General features: G+C 46.8%; 1 long non-coding RNA gene across 1 annotated transcript; it reads right to left on the bottom strand.

Annotated features, from left to right (window-relative positions):
• Positions 1 to 326: 326 nt before the first annotated feature.
• Positions 327 to 17189, bottom strand: LOC139078937 (uncharacterized). Its single transcript, XR_011532131.1, has 2 exons — positions 16855 to 17189; positions 327 to 4950 (listed from the first exon to the last, which is right to left on the bottom strand). It is a non-coding gene; the product is annotated as an uncharacterized lncRNA (long non-coding RNA).
• Positions 17190 to 22938: the final 5749 nt, after the last annotated feature.

The raw sequence follows: 22938 nt of genomic DNA, 5'->3' as shown, positions 1-22938 counted from the left end.
CTGCCTGGGAATAAGGGCTGTGGGACCCCTCAGCACCTCGCTGCTTCCCTCCGCCCTCCATCATTAGGCACGGGCTGCAGCACTAATGCTGGGAATGCTGGAGACATCACTTTTTCTCCTTTTTTGTTTTCTAGCTTTATTGAGGTTTCATTGACATGCGACAAGCTGCACATATTTACAGCGTGCACTTTGATAAGCTTTGACATACGTATATACCCAGGAAACCATCACCACGAGATAGTGAACATATCCGTTCCATCCTCCCCAAAATTTCCTCCCTCCCCTCTGTACCCCCATACCCCCTTCTCAGGCAACCACTGATCTACTTTTTGTCACTATAGATTTATTTCATTTTATAAAATCTTACATAAATGGAATGGCACATTATGTACTTTTTTGGTCCAGATTCTTTCACTCAGCATAATTACTTTGAGATTCGTCCATGTTGCTCGTAGTACTGGTTCATTCCTTTTGGTAGCTGAGTAGTAGTCCATTGTATAAATACCATAATTTGTCCACTCAACGGCTGATGACCATTTGTATACAAGTCTGTATGGATGTAAGTTTTCATTTCTTTTAGGTAAATGCCTAGGAGTGGAATAGCTGGATCATACAGTAGGTACATGTTTATTTAAGAAACAACCTCACTGTCTTTCAAAGTGGTTGGACCATTTTTCATTCACACCAGGAGTGCCTGGGAATTCCAGTTGCTCTGCATTCTTGCCAGCATTTAGTAATGGAGGTCTTTGACTTTAGACATTCTAATAGGTCTGTAGCAATATCTTGTGGTTTTGATTTGCATTTCCCAAACTAATGATTTTGAGCATCTTTTCATGTACTTATTTGCCATCTGTATATCTTCTTTGGTGGAGTGTCTATTTGAATCTTTGCCTATTTTTAAAATTGGATTGTTTCTTTATTACTGAGTTTTGAGAGTTACAAAAAATATCATCTAAACATACATCTTTTATTAGATATAGGCATTGCAGTCTGTGACTTGTCATTTCATTCTCTTAACAGTGTCTTACGAAAAGCATAAGATTTTGATTTTAAGATGTCTAATTTATCAATTTTTAATTTTATGGATCATGTTTTGGTGTCATGTATAAGAAATCTTTGCTTAACAGAAGGTTCCAAAGGTTTTCTCTTATGAGTTCTTCCAGGTATTTTATAGATTTGATTTTACATTTAGGTGTATGATCCATTTTGAGTTAATTTTTATATACGCTAAAAGGTATGAGTCCAAGTTTATTTACTTGCATGTGTATATCCGATTGTTCCAGCACTATTTGTTGAAAAGACTATTTTTGCTCCACTGAATTGCTTTTGCACCTCTGTAGAAAATCAGTTATGCATTGCATTCATTTCCTGGCACTGCCTAACAAAGTGTCACCAACCTGTGGCTTAAAACAACAGAAATTGGTTCTCTCACAGTTCTGGAGGCCTGAAGTCTGAAATCAAGGTGTTGGCAGGCAGCACTGCCTTAGGAGGTTCTACACAAGAATCCTCCCTTGTCTCTTCCAGCTTCTGGTGGCTCCAGACATTCCTTGGTTTGTGACAGGGTAACCCAATCTCTGCCTCTGTCTTTCCCTGGCCTTCTCCCCAGGTATCTCTCAGCGTCTTCCCCTCTTCTTAGAAGGGTACCTGTCATTGGATTAAGGGCCTATCCTAAATCCAGGATGATTTCATCTTAAGATCCTTAACTTAATTACATCTGCATAGACCCTTTTTCCAAATAAGGTCACATTCACAGGCTCCGGGTAGACATATGATTTGGGGGGACGAGGTGGACACAAGTCAACCCACTACATGCATCTCTGTGTAGGTCTATCTGGTTACTTACTATAGCTTTATAATAAGTCCTGAAATCAAGCAGTGTTAGTCTTCAGCTTGGTTCTTTTCAAAGCTGCTTTGGCTATTCTAGGTCTGTTGTATTTCCATATGAATTTTAGAGTCAGCATGTCAATTTCTACAAGAGACTATTGGGATTTTTTCGAGATTGTATTGAATCCATTTGGGGACAATTAACATCTTAACAATATTGCCTCTTCCAAACCGATAAAAGTGGTATGTCTCTCCATTTATTTAGATCTTTAATTTCTGTCGACAATGTTTTGTAGCTTCCAATGTACAAGTCTCTCACATGGATGGTCATGTGTATCCCTACTTTATACTTTTTGATCCTATTGAAAAGGATATTATTATTTTAATTTCAATTCCAATTGTTCATTGCTAGTATATAGAAATACAATTGATTTGCAGATATTTACCTGTATCTTACAATCTTACTAAACTCACTTGTTAGTTCTAGTGGCTTTTTTGTAGAGTCAAATCAGATTTTCTTCATAGATGATCATATCATCTGAGAATGAAGACAGTTTTACTTCTTCCTTTCCAATAAGGATTTCTTTTCCTTGCCTTATGCATTGGCTGGAATCTCCCATACAAGGTTGACAAAAGTGGTGAGAGTGGATGTTCTGATGTGCACCTGATCTTAGGAGAGGGCCCTCAGTCTTCCACCATTGAGTATAATGTTAGTTGTAGGCAGGGTGACTAGTTTTCCCAGGACTGAGGGGTTTTCTGGGATGTACCACTTTCAGTGCTAAAACTAGGATAGTCCCAGGCAAACTAGGACAGTTGTAGGTTCTGGGTCAGTTTCAATGATTATATTTTCTCCTCATTATGGGTTGTATTTTCCTGTTTCTTTGCATGCCCAGTAATTTTTTATTGGATGGCAGATGTGAATTTTACTTTGTTGGGTGCTAGATATTTTCGTATTCCTATAAATAGTCTTGAATTTGTCCCAGGCTGCAGTAGTGTTGTCCTTTCAGGTCTTTAAGATTCGTTAGGTGACATGAAAGCAGTATTCAGTCTAAGGCTAATTATTTTTCACGACTGAAGCAAGATCCTTCTGAGTACTCTACCCATAAATTATGAATTTTTCCAGTCTGACTGGTGGGCATAGGAAGCTTTCCCAGCCCTGTGTGAGCTCTGAGTACTCTTCCCTTCATCCTTCTGGGTGGTCCTTTCCCCAGCTGTGGGTGGTTTCTTCACATACATATGCTGATCAGTGCTCTGCCAAAAACTTGAACATTTCCAGGGTTCTCTTTCCGTGCAAATCTCTTCTCTTGGATACTCTCGTATGGGTCCTGTAGCTTCCTGCGTCTCCCCAGACTCCCAGCTCCTCCTCTTCACTTACAAAATCTGCTGGGCTCCATCTTGGTTTCCCTTCCCTGCACTGTGGCTTAGAAATTCTCTCAAGGCCGTAAACTGGGGCAGTTCTGGGGCTTGCTTTGTTTGTTTCCCATCTCTCAGCTACCACTGACCTTTGTGGCCTCATGTCCAGTGTTTTGGAAGCCATCATTTCCTTCATCCCTCCATCATGCTAGGAGCTCCCAGAAGGCAAGGAGCTTGCTTTATCAGGCTGGGCACAGCTGGAGAGCAGGCAAGCCCGGGGCCTCCTCCTTCCTCCTTGTCCTTCCCTCAAAGCATGTTCCAACAGACACTTAAGTCCACAACATTTTACTGCATGGTTATTCTCCCCCAAGTACATGTTTGCTTTCATGTGACACAGATTAAGCTTCAATCCCTTCAGACTGCCCTGTCTTCCCTCGATGGTTCCTGAGGCCACGCACCCTCCAGGAAGTCTTCCTGGATGGAGTGAGAGAGATGATGCGTCTTCTTGCCACACCATCTGCCCATGCGTTTACGAATCCTTTTTCTTTTGTTTGCCATTATCACAGTGATGCCTCAGAACTCCTGTCCCCAATCTTGGGTTTCCCCAGGAAGGTTTTAATCAACCTTACCAGTTCCATGGGAACGTACGGGGTTTATAGTTCAAATAACTTTGGGAACTATTGCTGCCATCTCCCACTCATGGAGACTCACAAACTATGTTAAGATTTTAAAGGCGCTGATAAATATTGGAGCAGAGAAACCTGTTTGCTTTGTTTACACATATTTTCTCAATGTGTTTGATCCCTGTAACTCTTATTTGATCTCAGAATCTCTCTGGACTATTTATTGTTCTTAGGAACACACTTGAAGAAACACTAGCCTAAATCATCATGAACAATGAGAGATTCTTCTCTGCTCTGCTCTTCTCTTCCCAGAGCGCACCAGATAAATGCTGGTTGAGCAAGTAATTAAAAGAAAGAATTTTAAATCGTTCTCAACAACCCATTCTGACTTTTTCCTTACAGATCAGGCTGGTTTTCCATGAGACTCTCCTGAGCCTCTCTTACTACATGCGCATTAGCCTCCTCCTACCTCGTGTTCTTCGAACCCCACTTTAGTTCATTTGCTCCCATTTGGAATTAGGTTCGTGTAAGGTGAGTAAGTCTGGGGGCACAGACTGAAAGAACACAGATGAAGAAGGGCAGGACCACAACACTGCACACCTTTAGGGGGCACCCTTCGTATTGCATTCTATGTGAGGGGCACTCTCGTGGAGTCATGCAACACACCAGCCTTAAGAAAGAGTTTGAAAGCAGACACTCCATGGGCTTTCTCATTTCTAGATCTCTGATTGCACCATTGCTCTTCTTGGAATGCTATCCTGCACGTTCTCCTGTCAAAATTCTGCTTATGTCCTAGCTAAATACAACTTCAATGAAACCATGCCGGGCTCCCTAAGGGCAGAGTTAGTGTCTTCTTTCTCTGTACTCCCATGATCTTAGCAGAGTCTGCCTTCCAACGTGATTACTTGTGTCCAGGCCTTTTCCCTGATTAGAGTATGCATTTCATGAAGACAGGGACCATGTCTTACTCATTTCTGTAACTGTGGCTCTTAACACAGGGCTTGGCCTGGGAGCAGCTCAGTGGTTCTTTGAGGAGTAAGTGAACAAATGAACTGAGACCCAATGGAAGCTCCAAAGATCAGACATCGTTGGCTCTTCTGAGAAAGTCTTGGATGTAGCATACAAGAGTTCTTCAGGGACTCATGGCGGGCTGCAAAGGGAGGAGGGGAATTTAGGACATTAGAGTGCATATGTCACTTCTGGGCAAAGCCAGGGAAGTGGCAAGACTCAGTTCAATGTCCAGCCTGCTGTATTGATGCCATGATGTTGCTGGACATTAAAACTTGGTTGATGCATGCTCATGTGTTTGTGAAAGAGGACCCCCAGCATGCACACCTGCACATACTCATGTGTGCACAGGGACAATTTAGGCAAACACAGAAATTATCACACATGGTCACACACACATGGAGATACACAGATGTGCACTTGGATGGCTGGGTGTGTAGAGATGCATACGAGGCATCCACGAACACGCACACACGCAGGGGCTCAGCAATCTTGGACAGCCCAAGAAACACAGCGAGTGGGATAAGAGGTGTTAAAGAGCAGGGCAGCAGGATCTCTGAGCAAACACATGGGCTGCCTCTTGATGACCAAAGCCAAAGGACGCTTGGAGAGGCTGGACAGTGAACTCCTCCCCGCCTTCCCTTCCTCTTTTCCAGAAAGTAGTCTGGGACGGAAGGCAATAGGCAAGCAGGTCCCTTGCAGCCCCATCCCCTGTACAGAACCACAGCGTCAGGTGCTCAGCAGCCAGAACCAGCAAGCATCCAACAAGGTCAGCCCCTTCTGGGCACAGCTCTGCACTAGATGGCAGGGAAGCCTCGGGGAAGGGAGCGACTTCAGGCTAATCCTTCCTCTGGCCGTGCCCCTGCAGTGGTCTGGCTAGTTCTGACCTCCTGCACAGTGCTTAGGATCTTGTTCCAGGTGCTATAAATTACAGTCACGGGTGTGTGTGTTTGTGTGTGTGTGTGTGTGTGTGTGTGTGTGTGTGTGTGTTCTCTGCCTGGCTAGCAGCTCCCCCGGGGCAGAGATCAGGCCTTCCACAGTGAGGTTGAGCCTCTTTTGAGGGGAGATCATGCCTCTCTTGGGAGGAAACAGGCATTGCTTTCTCCACCCCTTCACACTCGCTGAGGGCCCCGAAAGAGAGTGGTTTCTGAGTTGGGTTTCTATCAGTGAGCTGTTGCTCTCTCTCCCCCACAGATCTTTTGGGAAATCTTGGCTGCAAAGGGCTTTTAACTTGGGGCCCTGGTGAACCACCAGACTTCAAGTTTCAATCACTGGCAGGCTAAGAGGCTGGCAGGCCTGGGAAAGTGACCACTGGCTCAATCCCAGCGGCAGCACCCCAGAGGCGGAGTCCTCTCAGGTTTCTTGGCCTATCTGAATCGCTAGGGAGTTGTTGAGAACCTGAGGTTTCCTCAATAATTTACATCCATGCTCCTCCCTTGACAGGATCACATAGCCCCCGGACAAAGTCAGTGCACACTATCCTGGGGTAACTTGACCTCCTAGGTCGGGTAACAACAACAAGGGGAACAATGCGGAGGATCACCCTGAACTCTGGCCAGCACCCTGAGATCTGGACACAGCTGGAGGCCAGTGACCTGATAGGGCCACTTGCGCTCAGCCATGGCCTTCCACTTGCTGGGAGGTGGAGGATAACTGAGAAAAAGAAAGCCGAATGTTCTGGGAGCCTTAAGAAAGAGATCGAGGCTCTCTTTTGCCCAGCCTCACTAGTCTGTGGGGCTGTTGAATGAGGTTACTCTGGCTCGGGTGCCCCACTCCCTGCCCTGTCTCTGTCATTGTCTAAACTGGAGTGCCTGCTGGGAATTCTTGTTCCTTGTCCTTCTGCCTATGCTCCAGGCCCACCCCCTCCCCTGTCCCATGTCTTGGTTCTCCTGAATCCTCACCCCTCTCTCTCCACTGGCTCCATTCCTTTAACGTATAAACATACTTCGGACTTTGGGATCTCAAAATAAATCCTCCTTTGCTTCTCTGGTCACCACCCTACTACTCTCCTCTTCTTGGATAAGCCACTGGAAAGAGACTGAGGGCACCACGCCTTTCCTCACCGCCCACTGCCCACAGCCCACTGGCCTCCTCCACCTGCCCCACTGGAGCAGAGGTCCCCCCGTGATTTATATACCCACAAACCCTCCTGGGCACCTGAATGTGCCACAGGCAAACTCTAAACTTGTTATTCATTTGTCAAAGTTTTTTCCTGAGGAAGATCAGCCCTGAGCTAACAGCTGCTGCCAATCCTCCTCTTTTTGCTGAGGAAGACTGGCCCTGAGCTAACATCCTTGGCCATCTTCCTCTACTTTATATGTGGGACGCCTACTATGGCATGGCTTACCAAGCGGTGCCATGTCCACACCCTAGATCCAAACCGGCAAACCCTGGGCCACCAAGGCAGAACATGCACACTTAACCGCTGTGCCACTGGGCCGGCCCATCATCAAAGTTTTTTTTAAAACACCTTTCTGTGCCAGACATAGAGCTATAAAGCGAATACAATTAGGGTCAAGGAGCTTACACTTTGATGGTAAACAGAAATGTAAACCAACCATTAGGGATCTGATTGCAAAGGGATGCAATCGAATATGCCCAGAATGTTATGGAACCCAAGGGAAGTGTATCAAACTGGGAGGGGAGGAGCAGCTGGTCAGAGAAGGCTTTCTGGAGGAATTGGGTTGGGACTGAGTTTTGAGGGATGTGTAGGAAGTGGGTAGAAGAAATTGGGATTTTGGCTATAGGACTCTTTCAATTTTAAGTGACAGGGCTAATTTAAGCAAACCAGGGAATTCTGTAACTGGGACAACCAGGTAAAGCTGGCCTCAGACTCTCACAAGGCTTTCAGATGTGCTGCTCTTCTCGTACTCATCTCTGTTGTTTCTCCCTCTGTGTTGGACTCATTCTCTCCTAATCAGCTAAGCTTCCTCTATGTTTCAGGGGGCAGGAGGGGCATGGCCACAGGAAGTTCCAGGCTCATATCACTTCTGTTTTGGGGCCCCAGAAGAAAGAGGGAACTCTCCCAGCACCCATATATAAAATCCCAGAGAAGGGTTCTGATTGGCCCAGCTTGGGTCATGTGCCAATCCTGGGCCAATCACTGAGGGGTGGGATATTATGCTTGACCTGGCCTGGATCTCCTACCCATCCCTGGGGCCAGAGGGCCGGATACTGTGATTGGCAGCTCCATCAGGATGACATGGAATGAGACAGGGGGAGTAACCCAAATGAGAGGATGCTGAGAACACAAAAACAGCACATGTTCATGATAGAGAACTTTCTTGACAGAAAGAATCACATTCATAAAACCATAGAAGACCAATGGAATGTGTCTGGGAATTACCACTAGTTTTATATAGCTGGATATAAGGATGAACTTGGGTGAGTGACAAGAAATAAACTTAGAGAAGAAGAAAGAATTTGGAGGGCCATATGACCTAAATGACAGAGTTTGAATATTATCCTCAAAGCTATGGAGAATCTTTGGAAAATGTTATGTTAGATAGTTATATGACTGGATTCTTATATTTGGAAAAAAATCCTTTTGCCCATATACCTGTTTTTTCCTTTCTTCCCTATTTCAGTTCATGGCATTCCCATTCCACCATTTCCATGAGCTAGAAATCTGGGGGTAACATGAGGTCAGTTCCCTCAGCCAAATCCTTCCTGGACCCCTGCCCCATTAGCCATTCCTTTCCACTCTGTGGCATTGCCTAGGTTCAGGTCTGGGTCTATTCTTGCCAGATCTACTATAGTGGGCCCCGTTGACTTAGCCCAATGCATCCAGTCTTCCAGGGAGGTATCTGTGCCCTGGCCCGTGCTGGGTTAGACCTGGTTCTCTCTGATTCTATAGTACACATCCCTCTCATAGCAGGCATCCTCCTGCCTTGTAACTGTGCACCATCTGGCTCTGACCGTACGCTCTGTGTACATATGCTCTGTGTGTGCCTCAGAAGCAAGAGCCCTGCTTTTTATTTCTTACCCCAGCTGCACGGAGTGTCCAATACACTTTAGACCCTGCGTAAATATTTGTTGATTAATGAAAACTTTAATGAATACAGGAACCCCACCTCCTACCACTAAGATAGGCAAATATGAGTGCACCCATAACTGAAAAAAGAACACGTTCTAAGGCTTGAGTGAAGCATTCGGAAACAAGTCAACTTCCAATGTTCATGTTCTTTTTCTCTATCCTTCTAGCTCCTCTGTTCACTTTCCATCTCTCTCTCTCTCTCCAACTCTCTACCTTGTCTAGTCGTGCATGAAATGGAACTGAAATCTGCATTGTATGCGTGTGTGTGTGTATGTGTGCCTGAAATGCTTTATGTTACCCACTTTGATTTGAAAAAGTGAATGGTCATGCAATTTTTCTGAGCTGTGAGTCTGAGTTTTGTTTCATATCATAGTAGACCTTGGTAAAGCCCTAGAGGCTCCCCATTTCTGACGTGGACGTATAAACACACTCCTCAAGCTATGCACATGAACACACAAACACATACACACTCACACATACTCACACACACACACGCATCGTTGTCTCCGTGGCACCACGCGACTGGAAAGGGCCAAAGCCGATTTTCCAGAAGAGGGAGGAGAGATGGACAGACAAGATGAAAGCTCGTTCTTTCTCTCACTGCCTGTCTGTCTTGCACACACATACACACAGTATTGCTGTAGAGGGAATAAAACTTCGATGGGGGAAAGAGTGCTGGGGCAGGAATTTAAATCTGGGATCTATTCTCACCAACCAGCTGCATGACCATAGGCCAGTTAATTTCTCCTCTCCAGACCTTGGCTTCCTAATTTATAAAAAGAGAATAACAGTACCTGTCTTTCTTGTTCCACAAGAGTGCGGTGGAGATAAGGTGTAAGAAAAGGGTTGAATAGTGTTCCCTCAAAATTCGCGTTTACGTGGAACCTCGAGATGTGACCTTATTTGGAAAGAGTATTTTCAGATATAATTAATTAAGGCTCTTGAGATGAAATCATCCTGGGTTTAGGGTGGGCCCTAAATCCAGTGACTGTGTCCTTATAAGAAGAGGAGAGGGCACAAAGAGACACAGAGAAAACAGCCACGTGAAGATGGAGGCAGAAATTGGAGTAATGCATCTACAGCCAAGGGATGCCAAGGATAACGGGAAGCATCAGAAGCTAGGAGAGAGGAGTGGGAGGGTTTCTCCCTCACAGCCCTCAGAAGGAAACAATCCTGCTGACACCTTGATTTTGGACTTCTGGCCTCCTGAACGGTGAGAGAATAAGTTTCTGTTTTAAGCCATTCAGTTGGTGGTAATTTGTTATGGCAGCCCTAGGAGGCCAATACATAAAAGTAAAGTGGAATACATAAAGTAAGATGAAAAGTGTGAAAATTGCACAGCATCATGGGACAAAGGATGTTATTATAATAAGCATAGTGAGTACACAGAAACCTATTAAACTCATAGTCATTGAGCCTTGATCTGAGTGCTGCCCGGATCTGTCCCTGTTATGTTATTGCCACAACCATAGCCTTAACCCAGCCACAGTCAACTCTCTCATCTGTCCCAGCCTGGCCTGCAGCTTGGAAATCATCACTGACTCAGAGGTGGAAGTTAAACTGGCTCGTACCAGCTCTGGATACTGTCTATTGAGTGCTTGCTTGGGTGCCTCCATTGTTCTAAGCACTCCAAAAGCACACTGTGTGCTAGGTGCAGACGGGGAAACTGAACACAATTAGTAGGTGGCAGAGCTAAGATTTGAACCCAAGTGGTCACGCTCCAGAGCCTGCGCGTTAACTACCTCACCACACTGCCTCCAGGCAATGGGGATCACCCCTTCCCGATTTATTGGGCACACACAGCTATTACCACAGCCTTGGGTTGCCAGCCTGTCCTTCCTCCTCCTCGCATCTCCTCCCACCTCCTCTCCCATTATATAAGGTGATGACAGGCTCTGAAAATCCTCATGTTCTCTAATCCCACTCCTCCTCAGGCTAGGCCCTGCCTTTGGTCTCCTTATTAGATGCTCAGGCCCCATAGCAAAAATCATTTATGTAAGGGAAATGAGCTGGTCAGAAATGTGAACCAGCTATTATCCAGCTTAGGTACTTACTTAGTGTCAGGTGGGACGGGAAAAGGCACTGGCGGAGCTGTTGATGGGTGCCAAGCTGGGCGTTAGATCCTGTTACTCACCTGGGAGCTCGGTCCCCAGCAGCTTCGACAGAACAGGCCTGCAGGGGGTGCCTCCAGTCTCTAAGCCCTGAGCGTCTCAGTTTTTCAGATTGCCTTTTTATCACTCCCACAACCACAAACTCTCAGCTACCTCTCAGCCTCTATCCTCACCCCGTACACCCTGTCCTCAGGCTCAGACTCTCCCTGCCACAACCCACTTCTGTCTGAATCCTATAGGGGTTCCCAACCCCCCACCCACCCTCAGTGAGCTCATCCAGTCCCCTCACATTGGCATTTACCTCTCCAACTCCAACACCCCCTCTAAGTTTCAGATTTATGTTTTCAATGACTTACATGACGTGTCCTGGTAAATAGCTAGCAAATGTCTGAAACTTAACATGTTCGTAATTGTCCTGTTCCAGTCATCCCCGTCTCAGCAAATGAAACCATAGTTCATGCAGTTGCTTCAGCCTGAAAACCTAGGAGTCATCTTAATTCCTCTTTCATCTTCTACAGTTGATTCATCAGCCAATCAAGTTTAACTCTTCCTCCAAAATATAACTTGACCCTGTCTCCTGTGCTACATCCGTGGTGGAGGCCACGCCCCTCTCAAGCCTGGACATTGCAGTCATCTGCCAACTGAGCCCTGCTTCCATCTGGGTCTCTTTGATCCATTTGCCACACAACAGCCAGGTATCTTTGAAAAGCCATGTCAGTTTCAGTTTCATTGCTCTGCTCCAAAAGCCTCTGCTTCCATGGGTCTCAGAATAAAAGCCTAAATCCTTGTGTGGTCCTCAGGGACCCTCCCTCTGGCCTCCTCTCACGCCACCCCCCAGCCACACAGGCTCTCAGTCTGCCCCCAGCCATGCCCAGAGCTTTCCGATACAAGAGTCCCTGGGAATGGTCTGCTCAGGTCTCAATGGCTGGCTGCCTGCTTCTTGTCAGGCAGATCTTAGCTTAAGTGTCACCTCCTAGAGAGGTCTCCCTTGACCACCCCCCTCCCAATCACATGCTAATCCGTCTCCCTGTGTGACCTCCTTCACAGCACTCATCCTAAATAAAATTATCGTCCTTTCTCATTATTTGACGTAGTTATGTTCTATAGAGTCACCGTGAACAATGAACTAGCAAATATTGAGTCATTGGGGAAACATAGGTTAGGTACCTCTGAGCCTCTGGCCATGGAATTTTCAACAACCCATTAATGTCTCACCTTGTTTTATGTGTGTTTCTGTTTAAAGACACTTTATTTAATACATTTTGTTCATTCATTAACATCCGACTCAGCCGACCTCACTCACGCCTGAAGAGAGCTTATCTGACACTCATCTTTTCTCTGCAAGGTACTTCCCAACCATTTTACAATAATGAAGCTTCAGCACCAGACAAGGCTTCAGCACCATGCTTGGGGGCCATTTTAAACAGCGAAATCACTGAAAAAGCACAAAAATGCAAAAAACATGGCACTCAATAGGCCACAAAAAGGACCCTGGTTGGTAGTAGGAGAACTAAAAAGAGAAGGTTCCACCTCATCTGGGAACGTACACGTCAGCCAACTCAAAATTTTCGCTACTCTGCAGTTGTCCACGAATGACTCCGGAAGTGCTGGACGTGTTGATCTTGGGGTTGCAAATAAGCTCCAGCAAGTAGGTGAGTTTGCAAATATGGAATCTGCAGAAAAGGAGGATCTTCTGCATCTCACTCAGTCATTTTCTGTATCTCCTGACTAGAACGTAAGCACCAGGAGACCTTGTCGGTTTTGATCACTGCTGTATTGCCAGCACTTGGCACCAGTGCTGAGCACCTGGCAAGCACTCTGTACATATTTGTTGATGGAAAGAAAAATTGGAAGAAAGAAAGGAAAGGAAGGAGGGAGGGAAGGAGGAAGGACAGAAGAATAAAGTCCACGTTGCTCTCCACTCAGGATTACTGGTGATGCCTCTGCAGGGACCTCCTGCTCCCAGAAAGACCATGGGGCCGCCACCCTCCTCATCCCTTCCCAGCTCTCCCAAGGTTCTTTGGCTCCTTCCTCTGTTCAGAGCTCCCCTTCTCTGGAAAACTCAGGCAGAGCCTGCCCTGCTCCTGACTCTGCTCTGCCTAGCCCCATCCGCATGGCCTGTCTCCACCACCGGATCCAGGCATGCCTGCCCCTCGGGAAGTCATCAGCTTCATGCTTTGGAAAGACTGCCAATCCTGGCTTTATATTTTTTCGTCTTTCCCTGCTTCCATCTAGGAGCTTCCTGGGGGTGGTGGAGGAACAGGCCACACGCTTCATCTGTCCACCTCCCCGGTCCTGTTCTGTCGAGTTCCCAGAGCACGCTCCTACCCTGGGCTCGGTTCCCCAACCTCACAGCCGACCAGTAGTTGATGATCAGATTCTCTTCTATTCTCCCCTGAGACTCTTCTGGGAGGTGAGAGTACAGAGCTGTCTGACCTTTCCTTTTAGCTGCCTGGAGGCATTTGCATCTCCCTCTGTTTAGCTTCCATTTCGGTCTCTCCCAGGTGGAGGGGAAAGTGTACTGGGCCAAGAGTCAGAAACCCTGACTTCTGATATCAGACCTACCATCAATTAGCTCTGTGACCTTGGAGGTCATTTACCCTCCCTGGCCTCAGTGTCCTCATTTATTTTAAAAAGAGGGTAAGCTCTCTCTTCCTCTTGTCTTTCGTGACCATCAAATAAGGTAAGTGTGTATAAAAGTGCTGTGCAAACTGTAACGCTCCCTTCAGGGGCACGTATTTCAGTGTTATTTTATCCTTGGTTCTCTCGTCACTGGAACACTAGAATACAAGTGGCTTCAACCCTGAAGACATTCCTTATCTCACATCAAGAAACCTGGAGGGAATTCCAAGATTCAGCAGCTTGACAACGTCCAGGCTCTGGGTTAGCTTCTCTACCAGGCCCTTGGCTGTCTCCTCACTAGATAATGGCTGTAGCTGCTCCAACCCTCAACCTTTCACATCAACAGTCAAAACAGGAAGGTGTGGGCCACGGGGAGAGCTGGTTAGAAACATGAACCAGTTATTACGTGGCTCAGATACTTAAGGTCACGTGGGACGGGACAAGGCACTGGGGGAGTTGTTGGTGGGGAGGAGGAAAGAGGCTCCCTCATTTCTCTCGCTTTTTTTAATCAAGGAAGAGGAAAATCTTCCCTGGAAGCCCCCAGTAGACTATCCCTCAGATTCTATTGGCCAGGACTTGGCCACACTAATAAACTGATCACTGGTATAGAATGAAATTCTAAACCAATCATGGTTCATCTGCGGTTCACGGGTGACCCATGAGAAAAATCGGGGTTCTGCCAGCACGGCAGGCGGGGAGACAACATCACCTACCACACCCTCTCCTGGCCTCCTCCGCAGCCCCCCCACCGCTCCGACATCGTCCTCTAGTCCCCACCCTGTCCCACACTGTCTCATTCCAGGTTCTGCACTTTAGGCCCTGCTTTGCAACTTCCTTCTGGTTCCTGCCATCTCTCCCAAGACTTCTTGTCATTTTCTTCTTCTATTTCTGGGACTCAAAGTCCACTCCCCTCCTTCCTGTTTCTTCTTTCTGACCCACAACAACCATCACTGTAAAGGTGACAACTGCCTGTACCCCCGGCTAGTAAAAGGATGAGTCTTTCTCTTCGTGCACTGACTTTGTCAGAAGATCCAGAAAACATTTCAGGATCTTATCTGTGCCTCCACATCCACACTAGGCCTGATGGATGGATGTGTTATGGCATCAAATCGGAAAGCCTTTTTTCAATAACAATCTCCGACATTTACGCAGCCCTTGAGCATTCTAGCTCAGCGTTGTATAGACTCCCTTACTCCAGCGTGACCCTCAGGAGAACCCAGGAGGCAGACAGGGCAGCATAACAACCCCTTTTGTCAGATGAATCACGCGAGGCTCTAGGAAATCCAGGAGTTTTCCCAAGGCCAAAGAGCTGCTGGGAGTTGGATCTGGAGATCAGGAGAATTTCCGGCTCTGGCCCAGGACTAAGCGCCCTTTTCATCGCACCATGATCTTGAGACAGCTCACAACTGGCCTGTTTGAGCGTCCAGTTTAGATTCCAGATAAGCAGGAGTTTGCCAAGCTAACAAGCTCCACTGTGTGTGCCAGGAAGGGAGCGTAGGAACTGGTCCGATGCGATGCCAGGCACAGGACAGCAAACAATGGTTATGTTACATTTACATAAAATTCCGTTGGTTCAAAATTCCGCTCATTTGATCTCACAACACCCCTGTGAGGTGGATGTGGCAGGACGGATTATTGTGTGCAGATGTGGAAACCGAGGAAATTTGACGTAGCTGGCCAGAAAGAAGGGGAGCTGAGACCTTACCCTGCGATGCCTGTTTCCCAGGCCTGGACTCTTCCCCCTCATGGATCATTGACAATCATAAACAGTGTGCCTCTGCTTGTAGGTTCGGGATTCCCGGCCGGGCAGTTTGTCAATCAGTGGCTCAGAACAATGAGGGAGCAATTAGGGCCTAGAAAGTGGTTTCGAGGAAATGTGGCCAAGGGAAGAGGGCCTTGGCACTGAGCCAGCAACCCCGGCTGAGCCCAGGACAGCCTCAGGCCAGCGCAAGGAGAGCCCCCAGCAAGCCTGCGGGCAGGAGGGGACTGAGGAGAAGGGTGGCCGGGGGGGTCTCCAATGTTCTCCTGCCAGCAGGGAAGTTTCACTCTGAATTCTTCCCTCAGTTTCAAGGCTCCTTCTCTAGGAAGCCTCTAGGTATTAGCCCCTCCCCTGCAGCCCTTCAGCACGGCCACAGCTAATCTCTGTGAGGCCATCTGGAGTAGGTCAGCATGCTGTGGGAAGGCGGACAGAGCTGTGTCCTTTCTCCCCTCCCTGGCCTCCTTGCCAGTCCACTCAGTAAACAACACACTCAATAAACAACAGCTGACTGACCCCACCCCGCTGGCCCACTCTCCTGTGCTCTGGTGTTGGTTCCGTGCTGTGACGGGCAGGGGTCGGGTAAGAGAGTAGCTCAAAGAATGGACAACTGCAGTCAGTGAGGAAAACGGAGGGGGACAGAGAAATCCACAGGAGAACAATGCAAATGACATTTTGTCCACGGGTCTTCTTGCCACCCCCCTGCCCCTATATTCTACTGGGAGCTGGTCCCTAGGGAAAGCTGGTGGCCCCTGGACAGACATCTTCGGTGTCCCTCACTATATTCCCTGGCCTGCTGTTTTCAGCTGCCATTGTGGTGAATGGCTCCGGTTCCTCACTTGGGCACATTCCACCGGAAGCGCTCGCCATGAATCATTCTCCTTTTGGCCTTGGGGCTTCTCCAGTGCCAGGGAAGCCTTTCCCATCCCCTGGAGGGGCAGTCCAGAAGTCTGAGGAAGTTAATGGCCACAGGGGCAGCTCCCAACCAAAGGGGGACAGGAGGTGGCGGGTAAATGCCCAGACTCCTGCAGAGCTGAGCTCCCACTGCCGACGCTGGGAGCCTCAATAAGGCTCCCTAATATTGGCTTTTCCTCGTCCCTTTTCCTTTCCTGTCCTTTCCATGTTCTCTGCTCCCTAACTCATTCCAGGGACCATCTCTCAAATAAACTACCTGCACCCAAAGCCTTATCTCAGCCTCTGTTTTAGGGGGAACCCAAACTAAGACTCCCCTCAACTGGCTGAGCGCATGGTCATCTCTGCCTGTCTGGGCAGCTGTAGCTCCCAGCGGCCTTGCCCACCTCCCAGGTGGGTTTGGTGAGGTTTTACTAAGGGCAATAAAGGAGAAGAGGCTCTGGGCTGGTGACCCATTTACATTCCTGTAGCAGTTCCCCCGTGACTGTTCCCCTCGAAGCAATTGCACACAACCCCCTGGAAAAAGAGTGAACCACAGTGGCTGAGAGGACAGGCACAAATAGGCCCCTGCCCTCCCCCCGAGGCCCTGCACAAGGAGCACCCACGCACCTGGCTCTTCCCATTCCTCGTTTCCTCCTTGGCAGTTCTGCTGGCAGGTCTGACTTCATAAATGTGTGACCTGCACTTGTTTTAATGCTCTGCTGTTGCCATCTTGAGATTCTTAAAATTTTTGAACCAGAGGCTCCGCATTTTCATTTTGCACTGGGTCCCACACACTGTGTAGTTGGTCCTGCCTCATGGTTTGATGCTTGGGGAGAAGCCTCTGCAGGGATGAGAGCAAAATGCACCCTGTCCTCCGGCCAAGCTGAGCTCATTGTTTCTTGCCTCCTCTGAGTACAGCGGAAAATGAAGGCACAGTGGGAGCTTTCATCTCAGGCCCTGTTGACAAGGGCCCATGCAGGGACAGGCCTTAGGGGCCAGCTGGCCCAACACCCACCAAGAGTTGAGTTCTCTCTCCCAGCACCCCTGGCACAGGCTCATCCAGCCTCTTTGTGATTCTTCCAGTGACAAGAAACGCCGTGTTTCACTGCTCATCCTAACTCTAACCATCCCTCACTCTTGTGGAGTGTTTTAAGGTTCTCCAAACCCTTTCACAGGATCATCTCACTGCATGCTCACCAGCCCTCTGTGTGGCAGACATTTCTAAAGAGTAGAGGTTGAGAAATTGCAGCTTCCAGATTAGCAACCCTTGCTGCCTTTCCCAAACAGCCTTTCCCTTTCCTTCTATCAGCAATTGAAATCTCACTTCGTGTAGGAAGTCTTCACCCTATCAAAAGAGAACAAAACTCCTTAATCCTTTGTACTAAATGGTTTTCCACCCTGGGCTGTAGGTAATGTAATGCCTTTTCTCAGACATGCTTCACTTCAAATAATAGTCATGAAATGACATGAGCTGAGCAGCCTTTTAATGAACTGAATTTTGTTTTAAATGTATTAGACTTCTATTTAAAGATGGAGGTATAAAGCAGGATCACAGAACCTCCCTCCTGTATTGCTCAAAGAAATGACACAGAAATTTAAAAACAAAACAAACACACAATAACCTCCAACAGCCAAAAAGTCAATCACACAAGGAAAGAGGGTAGAGCACATGCTCTTAAAAGGGCTAGTCAAAGAAAGAGATGGAAGCTTCTAGAACCATGTGATTTTGTCCCACCCCAGACAGGGGAAATACTTCCATTGAGAAAATCCTGAGCACTTCATCAATGCCCTCCAATTCGGAGGGCAGCCTCCTGAGGCAATGGGTTAGTGCAAAGAACTATCTGAGAGTGGAGGTCCCCAGGACCTGGGACCCGAGTGGGCAGGAAGGGCTGTCCTTGGCTTGAGGTCTTCTTGGTGGCATGCAGGGTTGAGAGGAAGAGCTGGAGCCCATGGGAGGAGCAGCCCAGGTGGAACGTCTCACCATGTGGACCCACCAGTAAGCACACTCTTGCACCACCCAGATGGCTGTGGCTGCGTGTGGCAGGTGCTCCTTGAAGGACATGCTTGTTGCTTCTCACTTGCTCAGCAGACCTAATACTTTCCCGCTTCCATGGTTTATATCAAAAAAAGGCCTTTACTTTCATTTTCCTTTTGTCTGTGGTTTTCAGATTCTTTGTACCTATGTTTGCACCCAGCACCACTACCACTCTTCCCCACCCCCCAACCCCAAGAATAAATACCTTTCAAATGAGAAACCCATGGGGCACTTCCGCTTGGGTGGGTCTCTCTGTGTTAGACTTTACCCCTGTGGTTAGACAGGTAGCTACCAGTGGGCCTGGTGAGGTACCCCTCCTGTCGTTCCTTTCTTCCCTCTTTCAGTAAAGAATAAGTCAGTCTGAGTCAACGCTCCTGCTGACACACCGGGTTTCCCCATCACTCAGACATGATTCCAGTTTATTCCAATTACTATTCCTGATCTTAATCCGTGGAATGGATTCTGAAGGTTGAGTAGTCAACTATTCCATTTCTCTGCATCCAAAGAGAAACTGCTTTATAAATTCCATATTCATTAACTCATTCAGTCCCCTTGCCTTTCTTAGTAATCCTTTAGGAAAACAAAGCTAGGTTCTCTTCATTACTGGCCAGCCCAGGACTGCTCCAAAAAGTGTCTTGCCTGGGCAGGCACAGGTCATCTCCATGAGTCATTGTTCATGCCAAGCTTCCCGCCAGATGATGGCTTCTAAGTATTTCCAAACCTCCTCTAAGAGACCTGTTTCATAATCTCAGCTTTGCCCACCTTCTCTCTTGTGGAATTGCCACCTTCTGGTGTCGATGCTCCAAAGAAGTTCTGTGAATGGTGGGCTGGACAGCCAGTTGGGTATCAGGCTGGGGAATCAGAGGCTCTTAGGGCCAGTTCAGGCTTTGAAATATCACCTCTTATCACCTCCTCACACCCATCCCCAGCAAAGCTGAGCCTCAAACCCATGCCTGCTGTCCCAGCTCCGTCTCAAGCTCCTCTGTATTCCACCATAACACCTCAATAACCATAAGCAATATTTCATTTTCATTCTGCCCACTTCCTTTTGGTACCAAATTCCTAAGAATTGAGTATGCGGCACTTTTGACTGGAAGATAAAATGTCAGTTCTCAAGACATGAACTTTAGAATCTTCTGCAACAAGAAAGGAACAAGTTTTCTAAATTACTGTGGCTTCCTGAATCTTTAGGATGTCCTCAATGTGTCCTTTTATACTTAGGATCACATGAATTATACATAGAGAACTATGGGCTGGTGGATATCTTCTAACTACTGGAAATTGTATTTCCCTCCCTTTTGATAATTAGTTTGAGGTCTTCACCACAAGTGACATCATGTCTCAGATGCAAAAATAGGTCCCTATTCAGACTATGTAATGTCTTCTGTCTGGCAGGTCCTATTTCCTCTTTATACCCTAGTCTCCTTACCTTCCTAATTGGCTCTCTGACCTCAAAGCTTTTTCTTGTTGCTGTCTGGAGCCTAGATAATTAGATATAGTCTGACCAGGTGAGGTGAGGAGTTTGGCTGTGCTGAGAGCGTTTCAGTCCACCTTAGAAACCCAAAGGACCCAGGGCTCTGGCAAATGGGAAGGTGGGCATTACAGCCTATGTGACAAGGATACAATTCTTCCAAACCGAACCAGTAATTTGGCCCTCAGGCACAGCAAGGTGTGGGAATAATTTGCATCCTCTGTTAGACCCAGTTGGGGTGGCATAAAGCAGCCTCTCTCACTGAGTATTCGGTACAGTGTGCTTCACGTACATGCTGTCATTCAATACTGAAAAGAACTCTTTGAAAGTTTCCCATTTAACACACGAGGAGAGTGAGGTGGAGAGGATAAAAAACTTGTCAAAGGGTTGAGATTCAAGCTCCTGGGCCAGGTCCTGGGTTCTGCCGCCCTTCTGTGGGCTCCTACGCGGGCAAGCCCTGTAACCCAGCAGCCGCTGTGATGGAGGGACGTTTGGGCACCAGAGGCAGCCGTGGCCCTGAATTTATTACCTGCTGCCAGTTACATACCTGGAATTCAGAAATGAAAGGAACTACTATGAGATTGAAAGCTCTATCCTCTTCAGTCTGAAACGAAGGCGTTCTCTTTATCTTCTACCATATAGGGCAAAAATATAAACAAAATACATTTCACTTCCATATCCAAAAAAGATAAGAAGTATGGATTTCAGACTTTTTTAGTGGCTAATTGTATCTTTGCATCAGCTGAGGGGAAGATAAAAAAAATAATGTAGGGCTTGAGAACTACTATGTTTACTTTAAAATTGAGGAAAAGAAAATTATAGAAGCTTTTGGATCCATCACCTCTTTAACAGGTATACACAATCCTTTCGATTTAACTCTTATTTACTAAAAACAGAAACCCAAACAGAGGCAATCTGCTGTTTGGAGAAAAACATTTGAAGGGAAATCAAGAGACCTGGTTCTAATCCCTGAAATGCTATTAAGTAGCCATTTGATGCTACCAGCAATGGACCAAAATTGCATCAGAATGAAACGCGCCATCCCAAAACAAGGTGATTTCTAAAGTTCCTACTAGCTCTGAAATTCTAAGGGCCAAAGAGTTATGATCAAGCAATGCCAAAAATAATATAAAGATTACTCCCCAACAAAGCCTCCACGCTTTTAATAGGTGCCCTTTGATTAATGTGATTTATATGCATGAGTGATAGATCAACAGATCTAATTCTCTTAAAGTATTTGGAAACTCAAAAAATTTCCAACTATTGACACTATGGGTGAACTTGTTAAAGTGCGAGAACTCTTCTAGACCCATCTTTAACTATTCAGATAGCTGAGGAAGTTTTTACTGTCATAGTTGGTCTTTAAAGATGGCTCCCGACGGGCCATGGCTCCCGGTACTCACACCCTTCTGTAGACCCTCCCACATTGAATCTGGACTGGCCCTGTGACTCACTTTAACCAAAGTGATGTTGTGCCAGCCCTGCGTCTAAGCCAAGTCTTGGTTACTTCTACTTTTGTGCTTTTTGGGAGGCCTGAGCTGCCATTGCTCTCACTGTCTCACTCTAAATATATCAGAGTTCAAAACACACAAAACAGGCCCAGATGCCTGGTTTCCAATGCCATCCTTTGTCCTTATTGAAATGTGTACATATCAGGGAAAGATAAAAGCCCTATTGTGGGCTCTAGATGCTCTGATTAAAAGAGGCTCCTTGTCACCAATATTTTGAATTGTGCTTTTGTTGGGCATCCTGGAGATGCCTAATGGCTGAGAGGCATGCTTTTCTTCTGCCAAGAGGGCTGAGCACCTGAAATGGCAGGTGTGATCCTGCAGGGTGAGCCCTCAGGGATGGCAGTCGTAGGACAGAGTGCACACGGAAGCCGGTTTCCTTAAGACCATCGTGTTTGAACACTCCCTGGGGTCCTTGTGTGTCAGGGCTGTGTGCACTTCTGTGTAGACAGCAGCCTTTGGCGTTCCCTTTGTCTTCTAACTTTCCTGGGTTCCTCTACCCAGTACTCCAAGCTTCTGATTTCTCCACTTCTAGGTACCTATTTTCTTTTCCCTCAAATGTCCATCAGCTGGTCCTAATACTGTGTTAGTTAACTCGTAAAAAACTGAAGACACTTTTCAGGGAGTTTTTGCATCAAAAATGAAACAAAAGAGGGCTGGACCAGTGGCGCAGCGGTTAAGTTCGAGCACTCTGCTTTGGTGGCCTGGGGTTTGCAGGTTCAGATCCCAGGTGCAGACCTACATACCACTCATCAAGCCATGCTGGGGTGGCATCCCACATACAGAACAGAGGAAGACTGACACAAATGTTAGCTCAGGGACAATCTTCCTCAAGCAAAAAGAGGAAGATTGGCAACAGATGTTAGCTCAGGGCCAATCTTCCTCACAAAAAAAGAAACAAACAAATGAAGATGCAGCGGTTGCTATCTTGGGGGAGGTATCCCAGCCCCATGATTTCTCAACGACACCACTAAGACAGCTGCTACAATCTCAGATGGCCCAGTGGTCTCTCCTGCCTGGGGTAACAAACAGTGAGAACTTGACGACCATCTCTAGAGTGAGTCTCAGACCTAAAAGGCAGAAAGTATTTCAAGGAGAGGCGACAGGAACTTTCCAGGGGAAAACTCAGGAACGAGCTTTGCAATAGGCTCAGGCTTTCTGGTGAAAAACATTGTTGCAATTTCTTCCTTTGTGAAATCGGTTCAATCATACCTAATTAAGAGCAGCTTTCTGCGTATGAAAGGAGCCTGTCTCATTTCCAGGGCTTAGCCAACACTCCTCCCACATTCCATTTCTGTGTGTCTTTATATGTGATTTGGATTACTGATACCTCGTTTATGTTTCTCAAGCCTCTAAGAGTTAGGAACAAGGTGATCCAAGTCCTGAGAGGTAAAAATTTATTGATTTCTATCATATCAGCATATTGTGATATGGTCACACCTGCTCATATAGCTAACTTTTTCTTACAGCCAAAAGAGGAATTTTTTTCCTTTTAAAAATACATGTTTTCAGCAGGAAGAAACATTTTAAAAACAAGCATTTTCATATTAAGTGGAAATTTAAAACAATGGCTTTTTTTCCCCAGCTCATGAGGAATAGGGCTGGTCAGCACTAGATCTCTGAGCGCCTCCAATGTGCTTTCAGGCCTCTGCTTCCAATTTGTTCTTTGTCTTCCACAGAAACCACTTCAAGGGGGA

Source organism: Equus przewalskii, chromosome 23 (genome assembly GCF_037783145.1).
Source record: "Equus przewalskii isolate Varuska chromosome 23, EquPr2, whole genome shotgun sequence".
Taxonomy (NCBI): domain Eukaryota; kingdom Metazoa; phylum Chordata; class Mammalia; order Perissodactyla; family Equidae; genus Equus; species Equus przewalskii.
The sequence above is the reverse complement of the archived record's forward strand: the minus strand, read 5'-3'. Positions and strand labels throughout refer to the sequence as shown.